This window comes from Alexandromys fortis, unplaced genomic scaffold (assembly GCF_014885135.2).
Source record: "Alexandromys fortis isolate MF-2015 unplaced genomic scaffold, M_Fortis_MF-2015_v1.1 scaffold_77, whole genome shotgun sequence".
Taxonomy (NCBI): domain Eukaryota; kingdom Metazoa; phylum Chordata; class Mammalia; order Rodentia; family Cricetidae; genus Alexandromys; species Alexandromys fortis.
The window spans coordinates 21,157-31,487 of NW_026067967.1; positions in this window are offsets into that span (position 1 = coordinate 21,157).

Below are 10,331 nucleotides of genomic sequence, written 5' to 3' on the forward strand. Positions count from 1 at the left end.
AATCCTATACCACAAAGAATTATTAGATGACTGCATGACTAGACGATGTTTGATACAATATAGAAAAAGAAGCGTACAACTGTTCCCAGTCAATCTGATATCATGAGAAAGATAATCAAAAGCTATTTTAAGACAACACATGTCAGGATGATATTCTATAAAGAACGTCAAATTGAAAGACTGACTATTAACTGAATATTTTATTTATTGAATTTCATTTGAATGTTTTCTCACAATGGAATGTTTTTGTTTATTCTTTTCTTACAAATTTTATTTGACAAGAAAGCATGAACTTAGAGATCAATGACTCCTATTTAAAATTAAATCTTGATTCTTTAATAACTCAATGATTTGGGGGGCAAGTATTAAATGTTTTTAAACCTCCCCATAATTTGTAGTAAAGATTAAGTTAAAAATAAAATCTGTTAACTCACAAGCACTTTGACACCATCTCTGACTTACCTCAGATACTTAAAAATATAATTTTTCTTCCCATTTATCACATGCAATTTTATTTTCTGTTTTCTTACTTGATTTGATATATTCCTAACTTGTTATCTTGCCAAAAACTGAAAAAGGAAACTTAGAATGCAAAAATATTGATTCACAAAATAATAAGTAATTTTCTTAATATCTCTATGCTTTCAGAACATTCTTCTATGTTATTTCTGCTGTATAAAGTGAGTTGCCATTTCCCTACGCAAGTACCAATGAATTCTTCTAGAATAAACCCATACCAAGATGGTCACAGAAGGGAAAGATAGTGTGGACACAAATATACATCTTATTATGCTGTATACTAAGAGTTATTAGCTCTTTATTAGTCCCTTCATTGGCTTCCATCATTCACGCTCTCAGTAGCCCCTTGCCTTGATATTTTGATCACCTAAATCCCTGTTCCTGAGAGTTCCTCCTTTCCAGATCACTCTATCTCCTCCGTGTACAGTTCTTCAAAAAGTATTCTGTGACTGCAATTGCTTATTTCAAAACTCGATGTGATCCACCATTTCTACAAAGCTTCCTAAACACACTTGATCTCGGAGTAATCTCTCCTTTGAATTTCAACATCATAGATTTCACATCAGGGTCTGTCCTTTTATGTGCATTTTCTTTTTGAGCACAGTTTATTTTGCCTTACTGTTGGCTCACCCACAGTGATAGCTTCTTAAAGTCACAGAATGTTCGATATGCAAGTTTTCCAACTTCTTGTAGCTTATAACGTGGCGGTTATAAAATGTTCCTCTCCATTATGTATTCAAAGAGATAAACAAGTAAAATACATAGCATACATAGCCTGGAAGGAGGCTGAATTTAAGTAGGTTAATATTTTTATTACACACCCAGTTGAAATAGAGCTACCAAATGCTTGCTCCATAGCTGAAATCGCATCTAAAACACTGGGCTCCTCAAGTACACATGTCTACATTAAAAGCTGCCATGTCAAAACCATATGAAAAATAGTCAATTTCTATATAGGTGACACCCAAGAACACCAACGTCTTTTCCTTGAATGAGTGACTTTTTTTCTTTTAGAGCGATCCTGATAATGTCAAATCTTTTGGCCTTATACCTTTCAGCTAATGAAAATTTCTGTTTTGATTATTTCAGTTTCAACACAGGAAATAAAATCACATGTGTGGAAATGATGTTTGCCTTTTGGGTACATTCTTAAAATAACCATCCGGGGCAAACGAGGACAACAAGAATATGTTAAAGGCAAACAATGGTGAAGAGAAGAAAAAGAAAACCAGATTAAAAGTGGGAAAAGACAGATGAAAAGCTTTTAAGGTCAAAGTTTTACCTACTTTGTAAATTTTATAGTCTCTGCTTTAAAGAAATGTCACTTTCATATAGTCCAAACACGCATATCCCTGTGGGTAAAAGAAGTTATCTACAGCCAAAGCATGTTGATGTGGATCAAGCATGTTGCTAGCCTCCTGGCACTTTGTTCAGAACTCTCTGCATTAGAATCTTCTGCACTATGGTTTGGGTTCAGTTTCTAACTTTTATTGCAAGGTGTGTGTGTGTGTGTGTGTGTGTGTGTGTACCAGTGCTTTCTTACTGAGCACAAATGGATACTGTACTGTATTTTGTAGCTCAGTTTTATAGATTCTGTAGAATCACAGCCCACTCAAGAGTAAAATAGTTGGACCTCACCTGACCTTGGTCTTGGTCTTCCCTATGTAGAAATATGGATAACCAAAAATACTACATATACATAAGAATAATCACACCATCTTTGTCTCTTCACTTTCCATATATTTTCCCATTATCTAATAGGAAGAGACAAATATTTTCTTTAACTGTAAGTACTTAAGTTTACAAAGAAGGAAAAAAAAACCCACACATACTAAGAAAAATGGTAGCTGGGTGTGTTGGCACACACATTTTATCCTTTAATAATCCTTTAATCCTAGCACTCACACACGAGGCAGAGGAAAGTGGATTTCTGTGGGTTTGAGGCCAACCTGATCTACAGAATGAGTTCCAAATCCTGTGTGTGTGTGTGTGTGTGTGTGTGAGAGAGAGAGAGAGAGAGAGAGAGAGAGAGAGAGAGAGAGAGAGAGAGAGATTTATCTGTACACACACACATATCTTCATGGATCTATCTGCCACCCACACTTAGTTCATTGAGCTGCTTGAAAAGGAGAATACACGACATTGACCAAATGATCTGTACCTTTTGTCTGTTGCTGGAATAAAATACTCCAACAAAAGCAAGTTAAGGAGAGGGAATTTATTCTGGTTCAAATTTGAGGTGCAGGTCACAATAGCAAGCAAGCAAAGGCAGTAGGATCTTAAAGCAGCCATTCAAACGGCACCCACAGCCAGAAACAGAGCGTGATGAGTTCATGGTGCGGCTCAGTTTATTTTCTTCTTTTGGTATATTCCAAGATCACACCCATGGAATGGTGCCACCCAAATAACCCGAAGAAAGTTATCTTCCTTTCTCGATAAATGCGGTTACAATAATCCTTCGGGGAGGTTGACTGGTAAAAATAGTTGTCACACAAACCTTCTAACCTGCATTTGATTTCGAGAACCCAGGGTCAAGGGAGAGAACCAAATCCCAAATATTGTGCAAGGAATGCCTCTGAAATCTATGACACACTCACCTAACACCCAGTCCCTCACAGACATGCTCAGAAACTCTTCTGCCAAGGTAAGCAATGCTAGTTGTCACAATTGTGTAACAGAGAACTCAGAATAAAGGGCTTGTAGGATTTTTCTTGAAGTGAGAACGGACAAAATGGCTTTTATGATAAGTTAGTAAGTGTGGTTCGGGCATTATTTGGCTGCGAGAGAGAAGCAAGGTTTCAGAGGACCAGCCACTAAACTTCTTTCTGAGACACTTGAGTTCAGAAAATGGTGTGATCTTCTGCTAAATTGCATCAGGCTGAACCCATGTGAGGTTACTCATGGCTGTCTATACCTCCAGCTCCAGGATTTCTTCTGGCTTCTGAGGGTGTCTGCACTCACATGTGCCTATGCCCCTTCACATACACATGGTTAAAATTATAAATTATTCTTAAAAATTATCAGGTTGATTGAGGTGACAATGTTCAAACAATTGGGCTTAGTCAATTTGTTTCATTCCACAATTTAGTACAGTAATATTTTTATGCAAAACACAGTAGGGATTGTTTGTACATTGTCATTTCTATGTTGCCCTACCTTTTCTGAGTAACCTTACTGCTGTGTATCAGGTATTTCTGGAAAGAGAGCAAGAGGAAAAAAAATTTCTTTTTGAAGTGAATATTTCAAACCTCTGTGTGAAAAGCAAGGCTGTTATTATATTACTAATCCCATCCAAGTGGTTGCTGAGGAAACACCTGAGGCAAAAACACCAGATGGATATAGATAAAAAGTAGATTTCCTTTCTGGAATATACCAGATGTATTTTCATATAAGAATTGCTGCCATGAACATCTGGCATCCTGAGTAATTCACTCATAATTTATCAGGATGTTTACTCATAGCGCTGTCAGAGACTGCAAATACTGACATGCTTTCCTTTGGATCTGGGGAAGGGACTACGACCATGCTAGGGTATGATGGAATCAATTATAAACAGCCAAGGAATAAGCCAGCCTTTGTAAGCCTGCTGTACTGAGAAGTATATCTTAAATATTAATATTACTGAAAAGAGGTAAGACGGCAAATAAGTGCAGCAAACACCCTTAAAAGGATTTCCCTCCCTCATTTCCTAGTGAAGCATGGGCAACTATTTTACAGTTTATAATGAAACCGTCATAAGCGTTCTCAATGTAAATAACTGCCCATGCACATTAGGATTTGAGTATTGTGTATGGCAATAGATATGGACCTATTTTCATTCTTCTATATGCTAATATCCATTTTATAATCCTGTCGAGGGCTGGGATTAAAGGTATGTACCACTACCACCTGGTTTCTATGGTAAACTAGTGTGTTTACTGGGATTAACTGTGTGTGTTTTTGCTTCCTTGCCTATAAAGCTAGCCAGTGTGGCTGTTTTGCTTTTTTGATCCTTAGGCAAGTTTTATTTATTAAAATATAAAAATGCCACTACATAAAAAACAGAGGAACAGAAGAGATGGAGGAAAGAGTCCATGAGTACCAACACAACACAACAGTAAGCCCTAATAATAGCAGAGGACATATCAAAGAACTACCAACAATTTAATTTAGCAGAATGATATATAAAGAATCCATGAAATAAAAAATATTCTTTAAAAAATCCCTTAAATGCAACCATTTAAATGTCACCAACTGACTAAAACAGACTAATTGTATTTTTAAAAGCCAGAGCCAATTATCTATTACCCTAAAGAAGTGCACATTACCTGAAAAGACATAAAATTACCAAGAGTCAAAGGTCAGAGGTCAGCTAACCAACAAATGGAAGCTACAAGCAAGTTGATATTATGATTACCCTGCTGGGGACTGTGGACCCCCAGACCCTGAATTTCTTATAAACAACTTGTTAATGCTTGCAGTTGCTCTGAGCAAAACAACTTGTTTCCCTGTGTTTGCAGCTGCTCTGAGCACGAGACCCTCAGGAATCCCTGATGGCAGGAGAGTGGTTTCAGGTGGGTTTGGCTGGGGCATGGCTTTCAATTAAGGATCCCTATGTAAGCTGTCTGGAACACAATACAGTGGGACACTCTTGTTTCAAGGATGACCTATGTACCCGTGTCTCTGTCTGTGCGTGGATGTGTTTAAATCTCCAGGCCTCTTTCCCGGCTCACGTATCATCCTATAATGCAGGCACTACATTATCCTATATGGTAAAGTGGATTTCAAATAAAAATGTAATCAAAACTTATTCACTGACCACTTCAGATAAATATGGGAAAAGATTTCTCAAGACTGACAATCATGAAAAACAATTCATTGTATCTTGGGGTTCCTAATTTCATAAAGTAGGCATTGAAGTGTATGAAAGGTCACATATGTACTGCTACAATAGTGGTAAAAGATTGCTGTTTACCACTCTCGTCTTTAACAAATCCTCCAACAGAAAATGCTCCATGGGAAAGTATACCATGTCAAATATATATATAATATTTGACAAGCATCTATAGAGTATTACATTAAAAATATGAATACACAACCTTCTTACAGTTCATAAAATCATTTATTGGCTTACTATATCTTGGTTTGTTGTGTCTGGTTACTGTCGTTGGGAGCCCTGCTGCTTTCTGAAGGGAAATGGAGGCATAAATAGATCTAGGGGAGACGGAAGGAAGGGAGGTGTTAGAAATGGTGAGAGAGGAAACTGTGTTTGGGCTGGATCACATGCGAGAAGAATCAACAAGGATAAATAAAAATAGATCAGCTAAAACAGAAATTGATGAACAAATCTTAGTGATTTCCATATCAAGATAAAAGGCAATGGTCTGAGATGTTTCTGGAAGAGACAAAAATTTGAAACTATTTGTTTGTTCCTCTTCAAAATGAGTACCGTTTTCATTTTGGTAGTCAATTTGAGAATGGTGCTCATCACTGCTGGTCAAGGAAATCACTCTGTGCTTTCAGACTCCATGAATGCCCTGGGGGAATTTAGCGGAGTGGCTGCAGCACACCAGCTCAGGTGTCCTTCAGCAACCTAATGGTACAACTGAATAGGACTTTTCCTAGAAGGTACTTGGACAGGATTGTCGGACTTCCCTGTCCAGTGGATCCCAGGTTACCCAACCAGGGACCTCAGCACAGATGATAATGTTCTGCAAACTGCAGCAGTGGACTTAAAAGTCTGACTCTACTTGTTCACCAATTTCCTGTCGTCTTGGTCATCCTGGAATGGACACATACAAAACAGTCTCTTAGTGATAACTCTTCATTTCTCCCTTCCTGTCCCCCCCCCCCGTACTTTCTCAAGACTCCATGACTCCCTCTATATCTTCCTATTAGAGTTTCTTCTCTTCAAAAATTCAAGCTTGACATTTCATCTATCCCCCCACCCCCCAGGAATAGGTATATATATATATCGACATAAATTTTTGTCAGTTGAGAAAAAAACAGATGGACTTTCAGAATGCTATCCTGGTGATGTATAGCATTGACTGGTTTGGGACAATGAAAACACAGAGCAAACAATTGTGCTCATGAAAACAGACCTAATACAGAATCACAGCACAAGAAAACTTGCATGTAGGTAGTCAAAATTCCTCGTAAATGGTATATCCATTCTAAAACAATTTATTATTGGATGTGTTGTGTTCTGAGATCAAAGATATCTGCCTGCAACATGGGAAGCTGCGTATTAGACATACACACACACACACACACACACACACACACACACACACATATCAATACTCTGGACTTGAAGACTGAGGATTCTACCTTCTGGCTGTAGTGAGTGCTCTTCATTGCAATACATTATCAATATTTTCCTTCACTGACTCAGCCTATCCACAACTTCAATGCTGGCCTACAATCCCAAAGTTCAAAGTGCTTCACTGTTTAGCAGTTTAATTGTTGTGGCACGGCATGGGAGAAAAGCAGATAAACACAAACACTCATTTTAAAAAATGAATGTAATAAAATGTATTCCTGAGATGTAATATACGAGACCAAAAAAAAAACCCCCAAGTATCTAATTAATTAGCTCTATTTGGAGGGGTTTGAAAGAGCTACTGAAAATTGCAAAGAGAATTGAGAGGGACTCTGCCTCAGAAACTAGAAAGAAAAGTAGAAGAGGATTACACGGGGGACGTTGTTACCTAACCTCTAATCATACTTGAGACTGTGTTCTCAGAGATGGCACATTTTGAGAGCACAGAAGGTCACTGGAAAACAGCAGGTAGCTACCAAGTGGCTAGTAATTCCTGGAATGAGTGCAGGAGGTACAGAGATCAGAGGAAAAGCACCAGAAGACCAGAAGACCAGGACAGGAAAGATCTCACAGTAATGAGCAGCACCAGAAAGACAGGGTCAGTGATTTTATGATGGGCAACAAAATGACCTGTGCTGGAGGTCATGCTCTCTGCACTCAGCTCAGATGCTGACTCATTCGCAGAGCCAGCCAATGGCAGCAAAGCTGTAGACGTGCAGACAGACCAGGAGTGAAACTGCAAAAGGCAGGGAGCAACTTTCCACCTATTCTAGTTAATCTTGCAGTTGGTGTGTTTTGTTACTGTGATTATCTTCTTCTGTACCCGTAACGGTTAATAAGTACCTCCTTAGGATAAATATAAAGATAGATATGTTTAAAACAATTTAAACATTACATAGATATAGATAACGATTTAAACATTATACAATGTGTATACAAGTATTATACAAGAATGTTGCTATGTTTGTACTATATATTTTGTACTATAAACTGTACTTCTAAATTGACAACCAAAGAAAGATAATTTATAAAGTTAGACTATACACCTTTCAAATGAATAAAAATGAGATATAGAATGATGCAAATACACCTGCATAGTTTGAATGTTTACGGTAAGGAATATATATTTTACCCAAATTGCTAGATATGAGTTCACTTATCAATTTAGATATAGTAACCCAAAGTTGAATATTGGTGAAAGAACATGAGTTGAGTTCCCTGATAAGCAGAGTCTAGAAGCACCTCTCACCATGATAAATACTTTGAGCATATACATAGCTGCTGGGGGAGGGAGAATCATTTTTGAATGTGTGGCCACTGGTGAACTTCCCCGTGATAGATCTCTGCCCATATATACATTTGACAATACTAGTTATACTTAGTGGATTATGACACACCCCCACAAAAAAACTATGGAATGGGGAGAAGGTCATAATGTGGGTGATTTCAAGGGATGAAAGAAGGGAGTGGGGAGTGGATATAAGCATTTTTCTTTATGGCATGTTTGACATTCAAATAATAAAAAAATATTTTAAAGAGTCTGTATATAATAGCAATTAATTTTTAAAATGGTCATGAATTTGAAAGGCAGAAAAGGGGATATTTGTAAGGACATAGAGAGAGGAAAGAGTTATGATGAAATTATATTATCTCAAAAAATAAATCTGCCGGGCAGTGGTGGCGCACGCCTTTAATTCCAGTACTCGGGAGGCAGAGGCAGGCGGATCTCTGGGAGTTCGAGGCCAGCCTGGTCTACAAGAGCTAGTTCCGGGACCGGCACCAAAGCTATAGAGAAACCCTGTCTCGAAAAACAAAACAAAAAAATAAAAAATAATAAAATAAAATAAATCTTTTAAAAAAGAGTATTAACTTGACAACGGAATTTGGACTTAGTCCCATGTACATGCTAAGCACGGGCCCTAAAACTAAACAGCATCCCTAGGCCTAGCTCTGTGTTTTCTTAAAACCCCGAGATCTGAGAGGGTGATTCACAAGAAGGAATATATTAAAAGCAAGATTTGACATTAATAAAAGGAAGTGCTAATTATACATCTTACATAACAGCAAATATAAAAGCCAAAGAAAATAACATTGTCTTTAATAGCTCTTAGATTCGAAGGATAGTGAGTAAACAGGGTGGCTATTCTGACTGATACAAAATATATTGAATAACATTCAACTGTGGCTTGGAATTTTATGAAACCATGACAACCAAATTCTTTTTAAAAACACATGTGGTGCAATACAGAGCCGAGTAGATTGACTAGGATTTCATTTAGATTCTCAAGTCCTGTGCAAGTGCTCCTTAAACCCATAAAGTGCACTTTGCACAGTGCTGTGTGGTCCATGTGATGCTGTTTTCAAAGCTCTAAAATCTTGCAAGTGGCATCAGTTCCCGTGTCTGGCAAACAAACAAAAAGCACACAAACTCAATTTCAAAGGCCTACAACTTCACATTTTTCAATTAAGCTTGTAAGAAGGTATTCTTCTTAGACTCTGTATGTATAAGCGTGTGCACATGCACGCGCGCACACACATATACACACATCACGTGTCACCTGCCAACTTTGACCAGTAGATATAATTCACTTGTATGAATAGAAAAATATGTATGTGACAGAGATCACAGCAAGAAAACACAGGAACTAATACTAGACCTTAAGCTTCGTAACTTACTGAGGTACAGTACTTCACTTTTTAAGGACATAGGGATGACAGTTATTTACAGAACACTTTCTATATGCCAAACATTGATCTCTTCAGGTATTCTACATAATATAGTCAAATTATTTATCCTGCTTCCTACTTTAGACAGTGAAAACAGGCTATTTTTGCCTTCATTCAGCTAACAAAGGACTAAAAGCTTGGCTGCAAGCATTTTTACTCAAGGTCACCCATGGCGACACCTAGTGGTCAAGCCTGCATCCACAGCCATAATCACCTGCTTTCCCTGTCATTTTGCCTAGTCTGAACAACACATATATAGAGAGTTGCCATTTCTGAAGCTTCCCTTGCGGGCAGCCAATACTGAATACAGTAGGTGTTTGGCATAAACAGTAAAGCAGTTCAGTGAAGACCCTCTGTAATTGTTTAAGTATTTACAACTTCTAGAATGAAATGTCACCTTATTTTACATAAACTATATGTTTTGTGTTTAACTTTCATGCTCAATATTCCAGAGGAAATTAATCAGGCAGGTTTTTAACCAATATTCACCGAATAAAACATTTAATAATTATTCATATAAAATTCCCTCTGAATAAATATGTGCATATAGAAAATAGTAAGGAATTAGAAAATACTCATCATACATATATTCCATATGTGCATAAACACACACAGGCACACACATATGCATGCTGGGGATTTGTGTTTGATATGTCAAGGAGATTAATTTTTCTTCAGGAAATAACAATTTTTCTAAAAATTTTTATGCAAATCTGACTGCTCAAGTAACCCTGAGCAGGGTGGCATATATCTGTGATCTTAAGACATGTGAGGGAAGCTG